This window comes from Arachis ipaensis, chromosome B4, assembly GCF_059453495.1.
Source record: "Arachis ipaensis isolate K30076 ecotype BB chromosome B4, ASM5945349v1, whole genome shotgun sequence".
Taxonomy (NCBI): Eukaryota; Viridiplantae; Streptophyta; class Magnoliopsida; order Fabales; family Fabaceae; genus Arachis; species Arachis ipaensis.
This window is the reverse complement of record NC_142439.1, coordinates 70880828-70904196: the sequence shown is the minus strand read 5'-3', so window position 1 is coordinate 70904196 and position 23369 is coordinate 70880828. Positions and strand designations below refer to the sequence as shown.

The 23369-nt window shown below is 39.4% G+C and overlaps 1 non-coding gene across 1 annotated transcript; it reads left to right on the top strand.

The window, feature by feature from the left end:
* The first annotated feature begins 22633 nt into the window (after window positions 1-22633).
* On the top strand, window positions 22634-22740 carry LOC148567858 (small nucleolar RNA R71). Its single transcript, XR_015882557.1, has one exon. It is a non-coding gene; the product is annotated as a small nucleolar RNA R71 (small nucleolar RNA).
* The last annotated feature ends 629 nt before the right edge of the window (window positions 22741-23369 follow it).

Below are 23369 nucleotides of genomic sequence, written 5' to 3'. Positions count from 1 at the left end.
CTTAAAGGGAAGGTGGAAAGGACTCTTCTTCGTTAAAGTTCCTTCTGGGGATGCGCAACCTAGAGACCATGTCTGGGTTAGCTCCCGAATGTGTTCTGGCAATTTAACTAACACGTGAGCTCACAGCCAGTAGGATAGACATACATTATATGCATATGTTTCAATTTCTTGCTTGTGCTTTAATTGGGAATGCCTATGTGAATTTAATATGCTTAATTGTTATACGTTCTATCTGCATTACTTATATTCTAATTGTGTCTGCCATTGTCAGCTTGCTTGTCTGTGTGGTTCCACCAGAGTTGGAGGTTTTGGAGGAAAGTAGATGATGGAGGATTGGGATAGAGTTCTGGTTAAGTTTAGGAACCATAGAGAACCACCCTTGTTTATGGTTTCTGATTTAAATTCTTAAGTTTTATAATCTAAGTGTTGGAGTTCTATGATTGCCTCTGGCTTTTCTGGGACTTTATATCTTATGTATGTGGCACCATTACCATGCTGAGTACCTCCGATTCTCATTTCATATGGATATATGTATTTTTCAGATGTAGGTCGAGAGGCACCTCGCTAGGTGTCTGGAGTTCTTTGCTGCGAAGTGGGGCTTTTGGGATATTACCTTTTGTTCTGATTAGATATATCCATGTATATAGAACTCTCCTTATAAACTTGTTTTACTTTTGCACCTCATAGAGGTTTATGGAGAACTAGGATTTCTTTTGTGTATTTTGTTTTATGGACTTTATATGTATGTAGGTAAATATTCTCCGGCCAGCCTTAGCTTCGCAAGTTGAGTTCGGAGCTTGATTATTTTGTACCCTTGATCTCCTGATCTTACTGTTTATGTATATTTACATATGCTTATGCTTTCTTCGTATGCAAGTAAACTTTATTCCTAAGGGTTGTGCCTTTAATTCTGCGATTTTCCTTTACATTCTTTCAATTATTATACATACCTATATCTTATTTTAGAGGTCGTAATACCACACCACCTCTGCTTTATGACTTAAGCGTAAAGCTCTGTGTGGTAGGATGTTACATTACGGTATCAGAGCAGTTCGTTCCTGTAGAGCCTGAGGGATAGACTAACTATGCTTCTGGGCATACTCTGAGTGTCTATACATGCTAAATTAGGTTATCTAACTGATATATATGGCGTGAATGTCCATGAGCATGCATTTGGGACTTTGAAGCACTAGACTTGCGATATTGAGACTGATCAACTTGATTTCACTTGTTTGGTGTGAACAAGAACCAGATGTTGACTCGCGGACGCGGTCACGGCTGAGGCAGGGGTAGATTAGGCAATGCAAATCCTGAAACGGTAGGGAACAACCCTGTGGACTTTATGGCTATCCTGGAAAACATGGCTGCTGATAAACCACAATTTTATGGTTTATATTGTATTGGTGGATTTTATCAACTTTTCCCATATTTATTCATTGAAATAGCATGGTTTTCTGAATTTCTCCTAATTATGCTTAATGGTTAAAAACATGATGTTTAGGCTTTTCATTCACTAATTTTAATTCACTTTGATTCCTCTCGATGCCTTGATATGTTTGTTAATGATTTCAAGCTTAGGAGGCAAGGATTGGATCAAAGAAGTGAAGAAAAAGCATGCAAAATGGAGAATTCATGAAAAATAAAAATTTGGTGAATGTAAGGCCACGCGTACGCGTGCCTCACGCGCACGCTTGAGGAAGGAATTTGCTAGGCCACGCGTACACGTGATATCACGTGACCAACTTAAAGGAACACGCTGGGGGGTGATTTCTGAGCTCACCCAAGCCCAAATCAAACTCAATTCTGAAGTATTTGAGGCCAAATTTAAGAGCAAACAAAGGGGAGCAATTAGGAGAACTGTAGAATATGCCTTAGGTTATATTCTAAAGAGAGAAGTTCTCTCTTCTCTCTAGAATTAGGTTAGGTGTAGTTCATTACATCTTAGGATTAGGGTTTAATTGTTGCTTTGATTTAGTTTCTTTGCAATCTCTTGTTACTACATTTTTGCTTCTTAGTTATTATTCTTTCCTTTATTTTATCTCTTTTATGTTTATGAACTCTTGTTAATTTAATTTTCTTTAATGCAATTGATGCATTTTTATGTTTCTTATTGTTTGATTGAGTTATTATTATTACTTTCTTGCATTTGGTGATTTTAGATTTTATTATTTCTTGTTATTTTACCTTGCTTTCCTTTTATGCCTTCCAAGTGTTTAATAAAATGATTGGTTGGATCTTAGAGTAGATTTTAGCATTCTTGGCTTGAGATTGAGGACTTAGGTTCCTTGATATCATTGATGTCCAGTTTGATTGGTAATTTAGGGTTGTTAGTTGGTTTTAGGATCAATTATGTCCACTTGACTTTACCCTCCATGTTAGAGGAAAACTAAGTGGAATTAACCCTTTGCAATTACCATATTGTGGTCAATGATCTAGATAGGAAGCCTTGACTCTTAATCCTTGCCATGAGTGCCTTTTAGCATTTGATTTCCTTAATTGTTAGTTTTACATTCTTGTCCACCATCCCAAAACCCCAAAAACATCTCATAACCAATAATTTGCACACTTTCCTGCAATTCCTTGAGAGACGACCCAATGTTTAAATATCTTAGTTTTTAATGGTTTGACTTAAGTGACAAACAAATTAAACTTTGATTAAGGGTTGTTTGTTGGAGTGGATCTATACTTGCAATGGAATTATTTTGTGAAATTCTGAACCGACGATTTTCCTCTGTCAAGTTTTTGGCACCGTTGCCAGGGAGTTGCAATCGTATTATGTTATTGGTTGGTGTGAATATGTTTATATGTGAATAGCTACTCTTTTCTTGATTGTTTTTTAGTTTAGTTCTTAGTTAGGATTTACAGTTGATGCCAGGGCATCTTGGCTAGTTTCACAAGCCATTTTGAGTATGTTTTAGGTTAGTTTCATGCAATTTCTTAGGCAATAAGCAAGTATTTGGTTGAGTATGCATTCATATCTTGATTCAATCAAACATTGTGAATTCTAAACATTTTCATGAAAATAAGGCAAGGATTGATTAATGTAATGAGTGATGCATCATCTCATGATTAGAGCAAGGCTTTGATGCAATTTATTTGATTGATTTCAGGTAAGAAGAAGTAGAGAAGAGCCACGTTAGTGCCACTAACATGGCCATTAACGTGGAAGAAGGGATAGCTTGCAACGTTAGTGGTGAAGTTAACACCACTAACGTGTTCGAAGGCCAAATAAGCCCACGTTAGTGCCACGTTAGTGGCCACGTTAGTGGCATTAACTTAGTGCCACTAACGTGGGAACTAACGTGGAAGAAGAGAGAGTTGGGGACGTTAATGGTGAAGTTATCACCTTAACGTGTTCGAAGCCAAGGTATGGCCACGTTAATGGCCACGTTAATGCCACTAACGTGGGCAATTAACGTGGAAGAAATGATGTTTTGGACGTTAATGGTAAAGTTAACACCATTAACGTGATTAAAGGTCGAAAGGCTATGTTAGTGGCCACGTTAGTACCACTAATGGTGGGGTTAACGTGACTCAAATGGGTTGGGGACGTTAGTGACCAAGTTACTGTCACTAACGTCTTCGAACCAGAATTTTACACTTGACGTTAACCACACTAACGGCCTGACTAACGTGAATGATGCCCAACTCAAACTCCTCCAGCAAGCTAAGCAAAGTCCACTGAGATTGCAACTGCTTCAACTGAGCTCAAGGGCCCACATCCAGAGACTTGCAAACTTAACTGAAGATCAGAGAAGTAGTATATATAGGGGTAGTTTTGAACTAGAAAAGGGGATTGGGACCTGGGAGATCCAGGATTGTAAACACCCAGATTTACTTTTCTCTGTAATTCAATTTTACTTTCAATGCAAATTACATTTCCATTTTCCATTCCAAGAGCCATGATCAACTAAACCCACTTCATTGGGTAGGGAGCTCTGTTGTAATTTGATGGATCAATCATAGTTCTTATATTCTTCTTCTTTTTATTCTCTTTGATTTGCTTGAAAGCTTTTGATCTTCATCTAATTGAGCAATTGTCTCAGAAGAGAAATTGCTCCTACTTGGATTTCCTCTGAGCCTTGGAAAAGGGATGAGGAAATCATGCTAGAAATGCTTTCTCATGTTGGACTAGGTTAGGGGTTGGATGGATATAGTGACATATAATCTACCGATGCTTTGATTTAGAAAAACATGTGGTAAAATCAGTGATCGTGCTTCATTTTTTCCCATGAGCAATTAGATCAAGGAATTGGGCAATTGTTCAAGCTTAGGGAGATTAAATTGCCAAGGAATTGGGATTCAATAACCTAAGATTGCCAAGAGATCAATAAGTTGCATGGATTGAGGAAGAGATGAGAATGAACTTGATCCGGATAATACAACATCTCCTGAACCCAATGAGCTTCCCTATTCTTATCTCCCCATTCACTACATTCTGTTGTTTACTTTGATGTTCATCATCCCCATTCCCATTTACTTTTCCATAATTTACTTTCTGCCATCTACTTTCTGTCATTCACATTTTGTCATTTACTTTCCGTCATTTACATTTTTTTCTATTTACGTTTCTTGCCATTTAATTTATGCAAATCTCAACTCAATTCTGTTTGGTTCAACTAGAACATTCCTCTAAGTAAAGTTGCTCAACCAATCAATCCTTGTGGGATTCGACCTCACTCTACTGTGAGTTTTTACTTGACAATAATTCGGTATACTTGCCGAAGTAAATTTGTAGAGATACAGATTTCTCCGAGTTTATGGCGCCGTTGTCGGGGATTGATTTTGCATTGACAATGATTAAGTCGGAGGATAACTAGATTGAACACTTTTCTTTTCTTTTGTTGATTAGTCATTATTTTATTTTGTTTATCTTTATTTTCAGCAATTTAAATTGTTTTTCCTTGTTTATTTACATTCTAACACACTAATCCACTAACTGTTTGATAAATTGCATCAATCACTCTAACCACAAGTCTTAACAAGAGTGATTACTACACTTGCCTTTTGCTTGTTTGTTTGCTGAGTGTATGACAGGTAGAAGAGGAGGAACTTCAACCTCTTTTGATAGTGAACTTGAGAGGATCTTCCTTAGACTAAGGAGGGAAGCAAGAGATAAAAGAATAGCTGGTGAGGAAGAGTTGGAAGAAGATCTAGACGTTGCTATGGAGGTGGTAGTACACAATCATGTTGGAGAGGGTGTTGGTAATCATGTTGGGCAGGAGAGAAGAGTTTTAGGCTCTTTCATCAACCCAAACCAAGAGAATTGTGGAAGTAGCATCCTAAAACCAACCATTCATGCCAACAATTTTGAGTTAAAACCTCAACTCATCACCCTGGTTCAAAACAATTGCTCATTTGGAGGAAGTTCCCAGGAAGATCCCAACCAACATCTAACCACATTCTTGATAATATGTGACACTGTGAAGGCCAATGGAGTTCATCCCGACACCTATATATTGCTTTTGTTCCCCTTTTCTCTTAGGGACAAAGCATCTAAGTGACTTGAATCCTTTCCTAAGGAGAGCCTTACCACATGGGAGGATGTTGTCAACAAGTTTCTAACAAAGTTTTACCCTCCACAGAGGATAATCAAATTGAGAACGGAGGTGCAAACCTTCAGGCAACTGGATGTAGAGACCTTGTATGAAGCCTGGGAAAGATATAAGGAGCTAACAAGGAGATGTCCCCCTAACATGTTCAACGAATGGGTGCAGCTGCATATCTTCTATGAAGGTCTTTCTAGGAAAGCAAAGAAGGCCTTGGACCATTCTTCAGGAGGCTCTCTCAACACTAAAAAGACCATAGAAGAGGCCATAGATATCATTGAGATTGTGGCTAATAATGAGTATTTGTATGCCTAAGATCGGAGCACAAATAGAGGAGTGATGGAGCTGAGTCATATAGATGCATTGCTAGCTCAAAATAAGATGATTATCAAGCAATTGGCAGATCTCACCAAGCAGATAGAGAGAAATCAGGTTGCAGCAGTCAACAGTCAACCACCAACATAAGAAGAGGTGAATGCAGAGGAAGGAGGTGATTGGGAACAAGCCAATTATGTTGGAAACTCATCAAGACAACCCTATGATCCACACTCCAAAACCTATAATCCTGGTTGGAAGAACCACCCAAACTTTGGGTGGGGAAACCAGCAAAACCAAACCCAAGACCATAGGGCTCAAAACTCCAACCATTACAACAACTCCACTTACCAACACTCCAACCAAAGACCATCTCAAGCCCCACTTAACACTTCTTTCCAGCCCCGATATCAAGCACAAAATAGCCACCCTCAATATCCATATTCCAACTTACCATCACAAGCATCCGAAGATAGAATCTCCCAAATTGAGGCTCTACTTGAAAAAATTTGCAAGGAGTTTCAAGACAACAAGGCATTCAAAGAGGAAGTAAGATCTAATATGCAAAACCAGGGAGCAGCCATCAAAAAGCTTAAATCCCAAGTAGGATTTCTTTCTCAGCAAATTCCTAAGTCCACAGACAGCTTCCCAAGTGACACTGAGAAGAATCCAAGAGAAAAAATAAAGAATGTGAGATGGGAAGAATGTAAGGCAATCACTCTAAGAGGTGAAGAGACATTGGAGAAAGAAGTTATCAGGCCAACAAGGCAGAATAAAGGGTTCCCAAAGGAACAATTGGAAGGGACAGAACAAGGCATCAATCTTACACAAGGGGATGATCCAAGGGAGATGGAAGTCCTAGAACCATATGTGCCAAAAGCACTATTCCCTCAAAGGCTTAAAGGTTGTGCTAAAGAGAAGAAGTATTCTAGATTTCTGGACACATTTAAGTCTCTTCATATCAACATTCCTTTCATTGAAGCTCTCCAACAAATGCCTTCGTATATTAAATGCATGAAAGCGTTGCTAACCAAGAAGAGTCCCTTGAAAAGTGGGCAAATAGTAGTGATAACTAAATAGTGTAGTACCCTCATCCAGAAAGATTTGCCTACAAAGAAGAAGGACCCAGGGAGTTTCCATATCCCTTGCACTATAAGGGATACAACGATTGACAGTGGGTTCTGTGATCTTGGAGAGAGCATAAATTTAATGCCCCTGTCTCTCATGAGGAAGCTTCAAATCAATGAGTTGAAATCCACAAACATAATCCTTCAACTGGCTGACAAAACCCAGAAACAAGCACTAGGAGTGGTTAAAAATGTGCTGGTGAAGGTAGGGAGGTACTTCCTCCCTACAGACTTTGTTGTTCTTGAGATGGAAGAAAGCTATCTTCATCCAATCATTCTAGAGAGACCATTCTTGGCCACAGCCAGAGCACTCATTGATGTTGAAAAGGGAGAGTTGCTATTGAGAATACATGATGAACAACTCACCTTTCATGTCTTTAAACCTTCACATGAGTCAGAACAAGAGAACATAGACATGTAGGATGATCACAAGGAAACATTCTTGGAGGAAACAAGCAGTGAATCACAAACAGAGCCTTTGAAGACATCCTTGGTGGAAAAACAAGAAGTCCAAGTGATACAACAATCAAAGAAGTCCAAGGAGTAGCTGAAGTCACAAGATTCAAAAGGGACAATGAACAAGGATCCTCCTGACACAAGAATCACTGAAGCACCACTTGAAGGTGAGAGGAGAATTGGGAGGAAAGTTCCAAGAGGATGGAAAAATAAGAAGATCCCCACAGAGGACCTCTCTCCAGGAGACAGAGTGATATCAATCCACCAGCCACTAGTCCCACCTCATTTTTCTATAATTCCATCTTAGCTACCTCAAGTGTACACAATAAATAGGATCCTCTCTTTGGAGCATGTAGAGATTCTTAAAGAAGAGAACGGAGATAGATTCACTATGAGAGGAGAATATCTGAGACATTACCAACCTCCCTGACAAAGGCCAACCATCAAGCTAATGACATTAAAATATTAAAGAAGCGCTTCATGGGAGGTAACCCATGCTTTATATCCTTTTAGTTTATGTCTTGATCGTAGTTGATAAAATAGTACTCATGAAAATCAATTCAAAATTGACAAGCATGTAATTGAATTCTTGCGTAAAACACATAGTGAATATCAAGTTTGGTGTGCAAGGCACCCTAAGAGGATACATGAGATTCATGTCATGTGTATCTTAGGAGTCCAATTTAATTCCTTTGCACCACATGATCACAAACTAAGTTTGGTGTTCACTAATGTTATACGCATAGCTCCTAAGAAGTCAATTTGATTTCAATTCATGAGTAACACTTAATTTGTTTTAGTTGGTTATTTAATGAAAATTTAAAATTTAGTTAGTTACATTTCATTTTGCCACCACCATAAGAATTTAACTTTTGTTTTTTTGTTTTTTATAGGGAAATGAAGGAAGAAATGGATGGAAATGACAAGACAATGCAAGGGGGGAGTTCGGCAACTTCATGAAAGGCTAGGCACATGCCCTTGAATGGTGTTCCTTGGGAAGTGTTACCATGCAAGCATTGGATGGTTCAATGTGTCATAGCTTCCACCCTTGAAGACCAAACCCAACCACCTCATAAGGTGGTGATCCTTGTGCTCATACTACTTCACACATACACCATCCATTCTCACCATACATGATTAATCTATACCCTTCATTTACCCACCACCTTCCAATATAAATAGTCTCCACTCCATGTAACAGAATCCATAACCCACTTCCACATTCCAATTCTCATTCCGCTACAAGCTATCTTCACACTTTTTACTTTCGGTCACCTTCTCTTATCCATACCCACACTTTCTTTTCTTATACTTAGCACTCTTGATCAACCATCTAGCCTCTTTCTTAAGTCATAACCTTCCACACTTACATCTCTTCTAGCCCATCCATCACCCATGGCAGCATCAAGCTCTAAGAGACAAAAGGGAAAGGAACCAGTGGAAAGCATTCCCTTTGATGAATGGAGGTTTAAGTCCGTGTTCCATGAAATTCAACTCAGATGGATGAAACCCAAGAAAATATTTCTTGATCTTGCTTTTCTATTCAATGATGATGAATGTCCGGAGATTAAAGAGAAGGTTGAAAGAAGGAGGTGGCAATTGCTCACGGACCCACTCACAAAGATAAATGAAAATCTCATCAAGGAGTTCTATGCTAATGTAATGAGGGAAGACACCACCAAAGCCCCCACTTGTAAGAGCTATGTAAGAGGGACCGAAGAGATCAAGGCCCTTTGAAGAGGCTAGTTATCATTCAAGAATGAGCGATGACCCTGATTGTGAGAAAATTGTGAACGACATATGTGTTGTAGGGGCTGATTGGGTGAGGTACTTAGACAAAAAGACAAAGTATATTAGAAGAGGAGACCATATCCCCAAAGCTAAGGGATGGTTTGAGATCATAAGGAGATCCATTCTCCCTATCTCAAACAATTTAGAGGTTAATATTGCTCGAGCTACCATGGTACATTGCATAATGAGGGGTAGAGACATCAACGTTCATGAGATTATAGCTGAAGGTATCCAAGAGATCGCTGAGAAAAATGACCCGGAGGCCTGGCTGGGGTATTCGAGTGCCATCCTAAGGCTTTGTATGAAGGCCAAAGTGGCCTTTGAGGATACAAACCCAATATGGTTGAAAGTTGGAAAACCAATCACGCCCCAGCGCATGAATTATGTCGCACCCGCTCAACAGCAAAGAATACCTCAGAGAAGGAAGAGAGTGATTCAAGAAGAAGCACAACAAGAAGAGCCTTAACTAGAAGAGCAATACAATCCAACCAACCTAAACATGAGCCAAATCCAAGAAGCTCTTGAAGGTCTAATAAGGCAATATGTGGAAGGACAAGAACAACAAAGACACTTCCAATTCCATCTGATAAATCAACAAAAAGAGTTCACAAGCAACTCATGGAGCAGTAACAAGGGCACTACTCCCAACTTTCTCAAGCCATCAGTGATGAGCGGATATTTTATACGCTTTTTGGCATCACCTTCATATAGTTTTTAGTTAGTTTTCATTAAGTTTTTATAGGTTTTAGTGTTAATTTCACATTTTTGGATTCTACTATGAGTTTTTGTGTTTTTGTACCATTTCAGGTATTTTCTGGCTAAAATTGAGGAGCTGGAGTAGAAGTCTGATTCGAAGACAGAGAAAGCATTGCAGATGTTGTCTAGATCTGACCTGCCTGCATTCAGAAGAGCTTTTCTAGAGCTACAGAAGTCCAAATGGAGCGCTCTCAATGGCTATGGAAAGCTGACTTCCAGAGCTTTCCAGCAATAAATAATAGTCTATACTTTGCTTCGGATTAGAAGGCGTAAAACTGGCGTCCAACGCCAGCTTCCTACCCCCTTCCAGGTGTCCAGCGCCAAAAGAGCAGAGACCAATATACAAACGCCTAAAGAGGACCCCCTAGCTGGCGTTCCACGCCCAAGAGACCTCATAGCACATGGATCTCTTCAAAGCTCAGCCCAAACACTCACCAAGTGGGCCCCAGAAGTGGATTTTAGCACTAAATAGCTGTTTTATCCTTACTAGTCATCTGTTTAGTATTTAAAGTGTATTTTACATAACTTTTTGACAACTTTGGTATCACTTTTACCATCATACATGTTTTACTATCAGCATGAGTTTCTAAACCCCCTGGGTTAAGGGGAGGAGCCCTGCTGAGTCTTATGAATTAATAAAAGTATTACTGTTTCTCTTCGATCCGTGTTTGATTAATACTAAGATGTATATTCGTTATTCATCAATATGAATGCGTTGAACAGGCATAAGGTTATCACATTCTACATGGGTTCAGAGTGCGTCTTTCATCGGACGATGATGAACCACCAGCTTGAATATACGTCTCTCAAACGGCTAATTCACGACTTCGTTGGGGACTTCTCGAGACATCAGTTCAGCCAATTTTCGGGGAGATTAGGGTCTCTGTGGTAGAGGCTAGAACCTAAGGTGCAGCATTCTCTGATCTGGAAGATCCGACCATGTCTGTGGCATTTTGAGTAGGATCATTAAGGAGAATGAACTGTACGAGCTTCACCCTCAATCAGAATCGATCCGCACTAAACCCGGGGTTCAGATCTAGAGGAGCATTGGCAGCCTCTTAACTAGCGTCAATCACATATAGCCTGCCATTGAAGAAATCACTCACAAGCAAAGAGAGCAGTAGTACCAAAGTTAATTTAGAAAGACAAAGCAACTCCAACTCTTAACTCTATTCCTATCAGAGATTCCATTTAATTCCTTATTCCTACTTAACATCCAAATATTTGATATAACAAGTACTTATACAAAGTTCCAACCAACAACCTTCTGATCTGCCTGACTAAGACCTACAAGATAACCATAGCTTGCTTCAAACCACAATTCTCGTGGGATTGACCCTGACTCACTCAGGTATTACTTGGACGACCCAGTGTACTTGCTAGTACTGCTGTACGAAAGTGTGGGGATTCGTACGCACCAAGTTTTTGGCGCCGTTGCTGGGGATTGTTGAGTTTGGACAAACTGAAGGATTGTCTTGCTCCCTAGATTAGGTAATTTTTATTTTATTTTGTGTCTTTTAATTTTTTTTTGTTTTCTTCTTCCTTAATTTTTCGAAAATTTTAAAAACCTTTTTCAAAAATATTTTTCTTTTCTTTGTTTCTTGGTTTGAGTCTTGCGTTTTCTTTGAGTCCTATTTTCTAAAAATTTTTAAAAATAGTTTCTTTGGTTAAAACTTATGTCAAATCTTTAAGTTTGGTGTTTTCTTGTTGATTTTCTTGTAATTTTCAAAAATTGTGTTTTGGTTTTCTAAAAATTTTAAGTTTGGTGTTCTTTTTATGTTCTTGTGTTCTTTAAATTTCTTGAGTCGTGTTCGTCGTATTCTTGTTAATCTTCAAAGTGTTCTTGAGTTTTTCTTGTATTTGATCTTAAAATTTTTAAGTTTGTTGTCCCATTGTGTTTTTCTCCAAAATTTTCGAAAATTAGGGGCATTAGATCTAAAAATTTAAGTTTGGTACCTTTTACGTGTTTTTCTCTCTCCTCATTAAATTCAAAAATAAAAAAATATCTTTTCTATTTTTATTTAATTATTATTTTCGAAATTTATGATTAAAAATTCAGATTTCAATTTTAAAATTTTTTATCTTATCTTATCTTAATTTTAAAATTCACAAATCAAATCTTTTCAAAATAAAAAAATCACATCTTTTTCAAAATCTTATCTTATCTTATTTCAAATTTTAAATCTCAACTTTTAAAATTCAAAATTCAAAATTCAAATTTCAAATTTTAAAATTCAAATTTTAAAAATCCAAAATTTAAATTTCAAATCTCAAATTTTCAAAATTAAATCTTTTCAAAATTCAATTCTTTTTCAAAATTCAAAAATTCAAATTTCAAAATTTAAAATTCAAATTTTTTCAAATTTCAAAATTTAAAATTCAAATTTCAAAATTTCAAAATTAGAATTTAATTTTCAAACTTCAAATTCTAATTTCAATTCTTATATTATCTCTTATCTTATTTTATTTTCAAATCTTTCCATAATTAATTACATATCTTCTCTCTCTTCTTTTTTTTTAAGAAAAAAACTTCCTAACTAACTTCTTCTCTCCTATTTTTGAAATTTGGTAATTAAATTTTAATTTCTTTTTAATTAAATTATTTTTTATTTTATTTTAATTAAAATAAAAAATATCTTAATTATTGTTAATCTTCTTTACTTCTACTTCTTCTTCTTCTACCCCTTCTATCTTCATTCATCCTTTCCTTCTACCTTTCTTCATTATGAACCCAAGTGGGAAGAAGAGTTCAGGAGAACTATGGGATGTTATACAAATTTCTCTGCTAATTTCTATGAAAGAAGTATTAGCATACCTCACATCAGAGCTAGTAGCTTTGAAGTGAACCATCAACTCATTACTCTAGTACAGCAGAACTGCCAGTATTCTAGGCATTTTCAGGAATAACCTACAGAATTCCTGGCAGACTTCTTAAAGATTACTGACACAGTACACAGTGAGGGGGTAGACCAAGATGTCTACAGATTATTACTTTTTCCTTTTGCAGTAAATGACTAAGCAAAAAGGTGGTTGGATAACCAGCCTAAAGTTAGTTTAAAAACTTGGAAACAGTTAGTGGACAAGTTTTTTAACCAATACTTTCTCCCAAAAAAGATGAACCAGCTAAGACTGGACATCCAAGGTTTAAAACAAGGAGATGGTGAATCTCTTTATGATGCCTGGGAGAGGTATAAGAGGATGCTAAGAAAATGTCCCACTGAAATGTTTTCAGAATTAGTACAGTTAGACATCTTCTACTATGGGCTTTTAGACATGGCTAGAATGTCCCTGGACCACTCTGCTGGTGGTTCCATACACATGAGAAAGACAATTGGAGAGGCTCGAGAGCTTATTGAGATAGTTGCCACCAATCACCATCTGTACGCATCTCCTGAGACCTCTATAAAAGGAGAGGTTAAGGAAGTAGTTGCTGAAACTAACCCTTCAGAGCAGGATGGCCCATTGACTCAGCAACTGCAAGCCCTTGCCCAGCAAATGCTGGAACTGCAAGAGATTCTGCGAGAAACTCAGGCTTCTAACAGGAATGTAGAAGCGTAGTTGAGTCAAACAAGGCAGCAATTATCTATGCAGATAACAAATGAATGCCAGGCTATTCAACTGAGGAGTGGAAAAATCTTAAACACCCAACCTCAGTACAATAAAAATGAAAAGTCCATAGAGGATAACCAGGTCACTGCACACGATGACTCTGGGCGTTTAAACGGCCAGAAAAGTATCCCTCTTGGCGTTGAACGCCAGGAAAGGGCAAAGACTGGGTGTTCAAATGCCCAAAGAGGTAGCAGCATGGCGTTGAACACCAATGCAAAGGAGGTCAGTCAAAGACTGATAACAACCCTCCTAAGCAAGCTAGTAACCCCCCCTTCCAAATCACATGGCATTTGGCCTTCATCAACCAAGATTGATGAATACAAGGCTAAGATGCCATTTTCTCAAAAACTTTGTCAAGAGGAAAGGGATAAACAGTTTGCCCATTTTGCGGAGTATCTCAGAACATTAGAGATAAAGATCCCTTTTACAGAAGCTCTTGAACAAATACCTTATGCAAAGTTCATGATGGACATTCTAAGTCATAAGAAGGATTGGAGAAAGACACAAACAGTCCTCCTCACTGAGGAATACTGTGCAGTCATTCAAAATAGCTTGCCAGGGAAGCTTAAGGATCTTGGAAGCTTTATGATACCATGCACTCTAGGTAATGCGTGTACAAGAACAGCTCTATGTGTCCTTGGGGCAAGTATCAACCTAATACCCACTTCTTTGATAAAGAAGCTCTGTTTGACTGATGAAGTCAAACCAACCTGCATGTGCCTTCAACTTGCTGACGGTTCTATTAAGATACTATCAGGAGTAATTGAAGATATGATTGTCAGGGTGGGACCCTTATCCTAGGAAGACCCTTCCTAGTTATAGGATGGACACTCATTGATGTTGACAAAGGGGAAGTAACCCTAAGAGTCAACGAGGAAAAGTTCGTAACTAATATTGTCAAAGCTATGCAGCATCCAGACATTCATGAGGAATGCATGAGCATTGACCTCATTGATTCCCTGGTGAAAGAGGTCAACATGGCCGAAAGCCTCAAGGAAGGGCTAGATGATATCCAACCAGATTCATAGGAAACCTCTGAGGAAAAGGAGAAGTCTCCAAAACTTGAGCTTAAGCCATTACCTTTGATGCACGAAAACTTGTCTCTCAACATTAAAGTATACCGAATTGTCGTCAAGTAAAAACTCACAATAGAGTGAGGTCGAATCCCACAGGGATTGATTGGTCAAGCAACTTTAATTCGAGGAATGTTCTAGTTGAACTAAGCAGAATTAGATTTGAGATTTGTAGAAAATTAAATGGCAGGAAAGTAAATAGCAGAAAACGTAAATGCTAGAAATAAAGAGCTGAATGTAAATAGCGGAAAGTAAATTGCAGAATCTTAAATGGGAATTGGGAAGATGCTCATAAAAGTAGACTGCAGAATTTATAGAGAATGGGTAAGATCAGAAATGGGAAATTCATTGGGCTTAGGAGATGTTGCAATCTCCGGATCAAGTTCATTTTCATCTCTTCCTCAATCAATGCATTCATTGATCTCCTTGGCAATCTTAAGTGATCGAATTCCAATTTCTTGGTAATTCAATCTCTCAAATCTTAATTAATAGCCAATTCCTTGGTCAATTGCTCTTGAGAAAAGATGAAGTATGGTCACTGATTATACCACATGTATTTCCAAATCAAAGTGTTGGTAGGATTATATGTCACTATATCCATCCAAACCCCAATTTGGTCCAACATGAGAAAGCATTTCTAGCATGATCTCTTCATTCCTCTTCCAAAGTTCCGAAGAGATCCAAGTATGAATAGCTTCTTTTCCAAGATAACTACCCAATTGAATGAAGATTGAAAGCTTTCTAGTAAAATCAAGAGAAAAAAGAGAAGAAGAATAATGAAAACTAATATTGATCCATCAAATTACAACAGAGCTCCCTAACCTAATGAAAGGGGTTTAGTTGTTCATAGCTCTGGGAATGAAAAGCATAGATGGAGAGTATATTCTCAGAATTAAACTAAAAGTTTCAGAGAAAGTAAAATACAGAGAGTAGTTCTCTAATTTCCAACCCCTTTTTGATTCAAAACTACCCCTATATATACTACTCTTCTGATCTTCTAGTTGGTTCTTCAAATCTTAGATATGGTCCTTTGGATCTTGAGTTTGAAGCAGTTATCGTCTTCAGTGGGCTTAGCTTTACTTGCAGAGAGAAAGTGTGAAGTAGGCAGGAACTTTTAGCTTAGGACGTTAGTGGCGTTAACGTTAAGTGAAAGTGTGGGTTCGAGAACGTTAGTGGCAGTTACCTTTTTCACTAACGTTCCTAACCCAAGGGTGATCCACGTTAACTTCAACGTTAGTGGCACCAACGTGACCACTAACGTTGCCTCTTGATCCTTCGCACACGTTATTGGGACTAACCTTTTCCAATAACGTTGAGAATCCTCCCTTCCCTACGTTAGAGTTCAGGTTAGTGTGGCTAATGTGACCTTTAACGTAGGCTTGCCAAATCTTCAAAAACGTTAGTGACACTTACCTTTGTCACTAACGTTTTAAAACGCCCCTACTTCCTACGTTAGAGTTCACGTTAACTAGGTTAACGTGGCTTCTAACGTGGTGGTGATAGCCATCTCCAACGTTAGTGACAAAGGTGAGTGTCACTAACGTTGGCTCATCATTCTTTCATCCACGTTAGCTTCCACGTTAACTAAGTTAACGTGGGAGTTAACGTTGCTCATAGTGGCTCATTCCAACGTTAGTGACAAAGGTGAGTGTCACTAACATTGGCAATTCTTGCTCCCTCCACGTTAGCTTCCACGTTAATTAAGTTAACGTGGCAACTAACGTGGCTCAAAGTGGCTTAGTCCAATGTTAGTGACAAAGGTGAGTGTCACTAACGTTGGCCATTCTTTTGCTTCCCCACGTTAGAGTCCACGTTAACTGAGTTAACGTGGCTCTTAACGTGGCCAATATGAGCTTGGTCCAACGTTAGTGACAAAGGTGAGTGTCACTAACTTGGCTTCATTTCCTTCTTCCACGTTAGAGTTCACGTTAACTTAGTTAACGTGACTCTTAACGTGGGCTATAATGGCTTCGAGGACGTTATTGGTGATTACTTTTGTCATTAACGTTGCAAGCTAGCTCCCATCCCACGTTAGTGTTTATGTTAGTTAGACTAACGTGGCTGCTAACGTAGTTCTTCCTTGCTTCCTTTGTCCTGAAATCAAGCAATAGAGTACATCAAAGTTCTAATCCAAATCATGAGACATGCATCATCCAGTTTGTCATACAATTCTTGCATAATTCTCATGAAATCATGTAAAGTGCACAATGTTTGCTTGAATCAAGATGTAAGTGAAATTTTACCCAAAACTTGCTTATTTCTTAAGAAAATGCATGAAACTACCCTAAAACAGTAAAGAAAAGGTCAGTGAAACTGGCCAAAATGCCCTGGCATCACAACACCAAACTTAAAGCTTGCTTGTCCCTAAGTAAGTACTGGAACAAGAGAATGATGAATGAAATGACAAGATGAATGAATCATTATTGTGGAAGTCATGTTCTTGGTTTTATGGGGTTTCAGGCATAGCAACTTAGGTTCATTCATTTACTGGCTTTCAGACCTTTATCATGTCCTGGAATACTCACTTGATTGCACCCTATGAGACTTTTATTCATTGATCCTTTTGTTGTTTTCAGGGTTTGATTGTGCTCTTAGGCTAAGTGCTCTGTGAGGGGGCAACTCTTTAAGATAAGCTTTCAGCCAGCACTCCCGAACCAGTTGGTTCAAGGTGCTAGGTATTAAGACACCCCTAAGGACTTACTCCCTCAAGTCTCTTTTCCCCATACATACACACCACAGGCACATGGTTTGTTTATTTTCTTTCTTGAGACCTTGGTGTCCAGCACCTCTTTGGGTTACTAAGTGTTCTGTAGCAAGGGTTACTCTTGATAGTGGACTTTCAGCTGATAATCCCGGGTTAGTTAACCCAAGTTACCAAGTGATAAGGCACCCCTGAGAGCTTATTCATCCAAGTAAATCCCTTACACAGGAGCACCACAGACACATGCCTCAAGATTCAAACCCTTGGTGCCTAGCCTTATTTCTTACTCTTTTTTTCTTTTATTTTTTCAACTTTCATTTTCTCTTTCCCTTTTTCTTATTAGGATCTTGTTATTTAGCTAGTCTCATGGGGTGTGTTTCAAGCATATGATTCAGGACAGATAGTTGCCTTCCTACCTTATTGGTGAACCAACTTAGCTAATCTATTACCACACCACAAAATTAGGAACTTACTCCACAATATGAATTCCACTCTGGTCTTTTATAACAAACATTCTCTTTTTATTTGGCTTAAAAAAGACAAGCATACAATAAGCAAGATGGAATTGAAAATAGGCAATTTGACTAGCAATCATAAACCTAAGCAAGGAGAATACTAAAAATAGAATTAAAAATTCTAAACTACCATGGAAGCATGTTCTATTTCATACATGATTTTCCTTATTTAAAACTTGAAAAAGATGGGACAATGAGGGAACTCCACCACCTTTTACTCATGGGGTTGCTCCTGCTCTCCTTCTTGTTTGTCCTCTTTGTGTTTTTCTTGAGTGCTTGCACTCCCACTTCCCTTGCTTTTCCCAATCAACTTCTTCCAGAAGCCAGCGTCTTCCATCTTCTTCTTCAGTGTTTCCTTCTGCTGTTTCACCTTCCTTTCCTCTTGTTCTGTTAGCTCTTTTTGGACTTCATCATACCTGGGGATTGCAGAGTTCAGATTATGCATATGACTAGACATATAGTTCAACTTGGCTTGAGTGTTTATGTAGAACTCCTCCCGATGTAGTTGCCGTCCTTCATTGAGTACGCTGAACTCATTGAATGCCTTCGCCTGAGCTAGCTGTCGTTGATTGAGTTCTTGAAGGCGCTTGTCTTGTTGCTCTTGTCTTTCAGTCACTTGATTTATGGCTTGAGTAAGCTGGGAATAGTGTTCCATTTGCTGTTTTTGCCATTCTCCTTGTTGATTCATTCAATTAGAAAAGAGCTCTTCTTGACGATCCATCCTTTGAGCTTGAATGTGCAGTTGTTGTTCTTGTCCCTCCATATAACTCCTTGCTAGCTCCTCAATGGCTCCGTGAATGTGATTCAGGTTTATGTTGGTTGGGTCATAATATTCTCTTTGTTGGTGTTCTTCCTAATGAGACTCTTCTTGGTGAGGTCCTTCTTTTGGCTTTCGCTTCCCTATTTGAGGTCTTCTTTGTTGTTGAGCAGGTGTCGTATAAGTTAGACGCTGAAGCGTAATTAGCCTCCCAGGGTTTACCCAGTCTGGATTGCTATCCTCGAAGACTACTTTGGCTTTCATACACAGTCTGAGGATGGTGCTGGGGTACAAAAGCCTGGCACCCGAATCAATCTTCTCAGCTGACTCTTGAATCCCCTCAGCTATAAGTTTATGCACATTGATATCTCCACCCTGTACTAAGCAATGTACCATGGTGGCTCGAGTAACGTTGACCTCAGAATTGTTTGCGGCTGGGAGGATAGACCTCCTCACGAGTTCAAACCATCCCTTGGCTTCCGGGCTGAGGTCTCCTCTCTTGATGAATCGGGGTCTCCGATCCGCATACCTCTCTCAGTCAGCTGCTATAACACATATGTCGGTCACGATTTCGGTGAGTTCATCATTGTCAGGGCTCTTGCTTATTCTTGCATGATAAATAGGCTCATCAAAATGTGGTGATTTCAACTGAAGAGTCCTTGTTATAGCATTGGGGCTGAAATCCACCTCTCTCCCTCTTACGTAACTTTTGAAGGTGGGGGCCTTGGTTTTGTCTTCTCTGACCACATTTGCATAGAACTCTTTGATGAGGTTTGCATTTATCTTTCCCTCTGGGTTCGTAAGCCTTTGCCAACCTCTTTGTTTAATCTTCTCTCGAATCTGTGGGCACTCATCCTCGTCAATTTGGAATGTTAACTCAGGCAGTATCTTCTTGAGCTTTATCCGTTCAAATTCGAGTTCATGGAATGCAGTTTTGAATCTCCTCTCGTCGAAAGGAATGCTCTCCACCGGTTCCTTCCTCTTTTGCCTCTTGGAGCTTGATGATGCCATGAGTAGGGGTTGATGTGTGAAGGAGGTAGAAGGTATGGTTAGATGAGGAATTCGGTTTGTCAGGATAGGGTGTAGTGAAAAGAAGGAGTGTGGGAATTCGAGAATGAGAAGTTTGGAGAACTGGTTATTGGAATGTGAAGTACAAAGGATGGGAATTTCGGATGTGGAAGTGGTGGGGACTAAAATCACTTATATAGGGAAGTGGTGAGTGAATAAAAGATGTGGATTGATGGAGTGGTTGTTTGATGGATGGTTGGAGTTTTGCATGGAATGAGCACAAGGATCATCAACTTTATGAAGGAATTGGTTCGGTCTCCAAGGTATCCTTCTTCCAATGTTGCATGGCCACATTTTCCAATGTATTCCCCTTGAAGACAAGTGTGTACTCCCCCTTCATGAAGTGGTCGAGACTTCTCCTATCAATTGTCCCATCAATTTTTCTACAAAATAAGAAAAAAGTGATTTTTAAATGTGTGGATAGTGACGGCAAAAAAATAAAAAATTTTTGCTTATTCATGAGTACAAACCAACTGACTAACTGAATGTCCATGTATGCAACATTGGTGACACCAAACTAAGTTTGGTGTCATGTGGTGTAAAGGATTTGTTCAAGGCCTTAAGAGTGACATAATATGGGTTACATTTATGTTCTCTTAGTATGCCTTGAACACCAAACTTGTTCTTCACTATGTGCTGCATACAAGGATACATTTAAGTGCATGTCAAAGTTTGATTTTGATTTCATGAACTCTTGCATTATTCACTATTCTAAAAGCATATAAAACATGGGTTGCCTCCCATGAAGAGCTCTTTTAGCATCACTAGCTTGACGTTTTTCCTCTGTCAGGGTGGTTGGTAGTGCTTCAAGTCCTCCCCCCTTGCAGTAAATCTATCTCCATTGGCTTCATCAAGGATCTCCACATGTTCTAAGGAGAGAACTCTGTTGATGGTAAAAACTTTAGGTAGCTGAGATGGGATGGTGGGAAGATCGGGGGGATAGCTGGGAAGTAAGCTGAGATCACTTTATCCCCTGGAGAAAAGTCCTCTGTAGGGATCTTCTTGTTCCTCCACCTCCTAGGTGCCTTCTTCTTTGTTCCTTTTGATGTTGCCTTGCTCTTTGTGACCTCCTCTTCCAAGGAGATTTTGTTGCTGGTCTCATATAACTCTGGTGGTTTAGGTTTCTCCTGATTTTCCTTGAGCTGTGACAGCTGTTGATTGCCTTGTTCATCAACCAAGGGGATTCCCAGATGTGTTGGTTGTGCTTCAGTGCTTGTTTCTTCCTTCAGTATCTCACTGTGATCTTTCCTTGGTTCTTTGTTCTCTTGATCTGTTTCTTGTGAGGGCTTGAAAACATTGAAAGTGAGTTTTTCATTATGGATCCTCAAAATTAGCTCCCCTCGCTCCACATCTATAAGTGCTCTGGCTGTAGCTAGGAATGGTCTTCCCAATATGATTGGGTGGAGGTGACTCTCTTCCATGTCCAATATGACAAAGTCTGTGGGCAAGAAGTATTTTCCAACCTTCACCAGCACATTTTCAACCACTCCTACTACTTATTTTTGAGTTTTGTCAGCCAGTCTGATAACTACATCTGTGGGTATTATCTCATTGATCTGCAGCCTCTTCATAAGGGATAAAGGCATTAAGTTGATGCTTGCTCCCAGATCACAGAGTCCTTTGTCAAACATTGTTTCTCCTATGGCACAAGGGATGTGAAAACTCCCTGGGTCTTTTCTTTTCGTAGGCATCTCTGGTTGAATGAGAGCACTGCACTCCTTATTCATCACTATTGTTTGTCCTTATTTGAGTGAGCTTTTCCTGGTCAGCAGCTCCTTCATATACTTAATGTATGAGGGCATTTGTTGGAGGGCCTTGATGAATGGTATGTTTACATGGAGAGATGCAAATATGTCAAGAAACCTTGAGTATATTCTCTTCTCTACACCACCATTGAGTAATTGGGGAAAAGGTGCATAGAGTCTTATCAGCTCCTTCTGTGAAATTTTGGGTGCTTGGTGCTCCTCTTCCTGTTTCTCTGCTGATGTATCTCCAGGTTGTTCTAATGGTTTGTTCGGTTCATCCTCGGTCTCCTTATCACTTATAGTGACCATCTTGCAATCTTCCCATCTTACTTCCTTTGCTTCACCTATCGGGTTTTTCTCTGTGTCACTTGGGAAGCTGTCTGTAGGTTTGGGAATCTGCTCGGAGAGGTATCCCACTTGAAATTCCAGCCTCTTGATGGTGTCTCCCTGATTCTTGATATTGGCTTGCACCTCCTCCTTGAACATCTTGTTATCTTGAATCTCCTTGCATATGCCTTCAAGTAGAGTCTCAATCCTTGAGAGTCTGTCATAAGATGATGGTGGGTTGGGATTGGATGGATGAGAAGGGTTATTTTGGTTTTGGTATGGATGTGGAGAGGTGTTGTTAGGGCAGTGTTGATATGATCTCTGTGTGGAATGTTGGTGAGCTGCATGGTTGTTGGGGTTGTGACGTCTCTGATCTTGGTCTTGATCTTGTTGATTTCTCCACCCAAAGTTTGGGTGATTCCTCCAACCAGGGTTGTAGGTCTTGGAGTATGGATCATGGGTCTGCCTGGGTGAGTTTCCAATGTAGTTGGCTTGTTCATACTCACCTTCTGCCTCTACATTCACCCCCTCTTGGGTTGTTGATGAGGTGGTGATTGCTGCTACTTGGTTCCTCTCCATCTTCTTGGTGAGGTCGGCCAACTGCTTGGTAATAAGCTTGTTTTGGGCCAGCAGTACATCCACATTGTTTAACTCCATCACTCCTCTAGTGTTGCCTCTTTCAGAAGCATAGAAGTAGTCATTCTCTGCTACAGTCTCAATGATATCTATGGCCTCCTCAATGGTCTTCTTTTTGTTCAGAGATCCCCCGGATGAGTGGTCTACTACCTTCTTTGATTCATAGGAGAGGCCTTCATAGAAAATGTGTAGCCGCACCCATTCATTGAACATATCTGGTGGACACCTTCTTGTCAGGTCCTTAAACCTCTCCCATGCTTCGTAGAGAGTCTCACCATCTTGTTGCCTGAAAGTTTAAACCTCAGCTCTCAACCTGTTGATTCTTTGAGGAGGATAAAATCTTTCCAAAAATTTGTTCACCACATCTTCCCAGGTTGTTAAGCTCTCCTTCGGAAAGGACTCCAGCCATTTAGATGCTTTGTCCTTGAGTGAGAAGGGAAATAAGAGTAGTCTATAGGTGTCAGGATGAACACCGTTAGACTTCACAGTATCACATATCCTCAGAAAGGTGGTTAAATGTTGGTTTGGGTCTTCTTGGACACCTCCTCCGAACGAACAGTTGTTCTGAACAAGGGTGATGAGCTGTGGCTTTAGTTCAAAGTTGTTGGCATGTATGGTTGGCTTTTGAATGCTACTCCCACAGTTTCCTAGGTTTGGGTTGATATAAGAGCCTAAAACTCTTCTCTCCTGCCCAACATGATTTGCTAGACCTTCTCTGCCATGGTTGTGAACCTCTTCTTCATGATGGTTCTCCATATTTTCATCCATGTTTGGTTCAAAATACTCCTCTTCTTCCTCCACACCAACTACTCTCTTTCCTCTTGCTTCCCTCCTTAATCTAAGGAAGGTCCTCTCAGGTTCAGAATCAAAGGAAGTTGAAGCCTCGCTTCTTCTCCGTGTCATACAACCAACAAGGCACAAGCAAGGAAATAGATGCAGAAAGT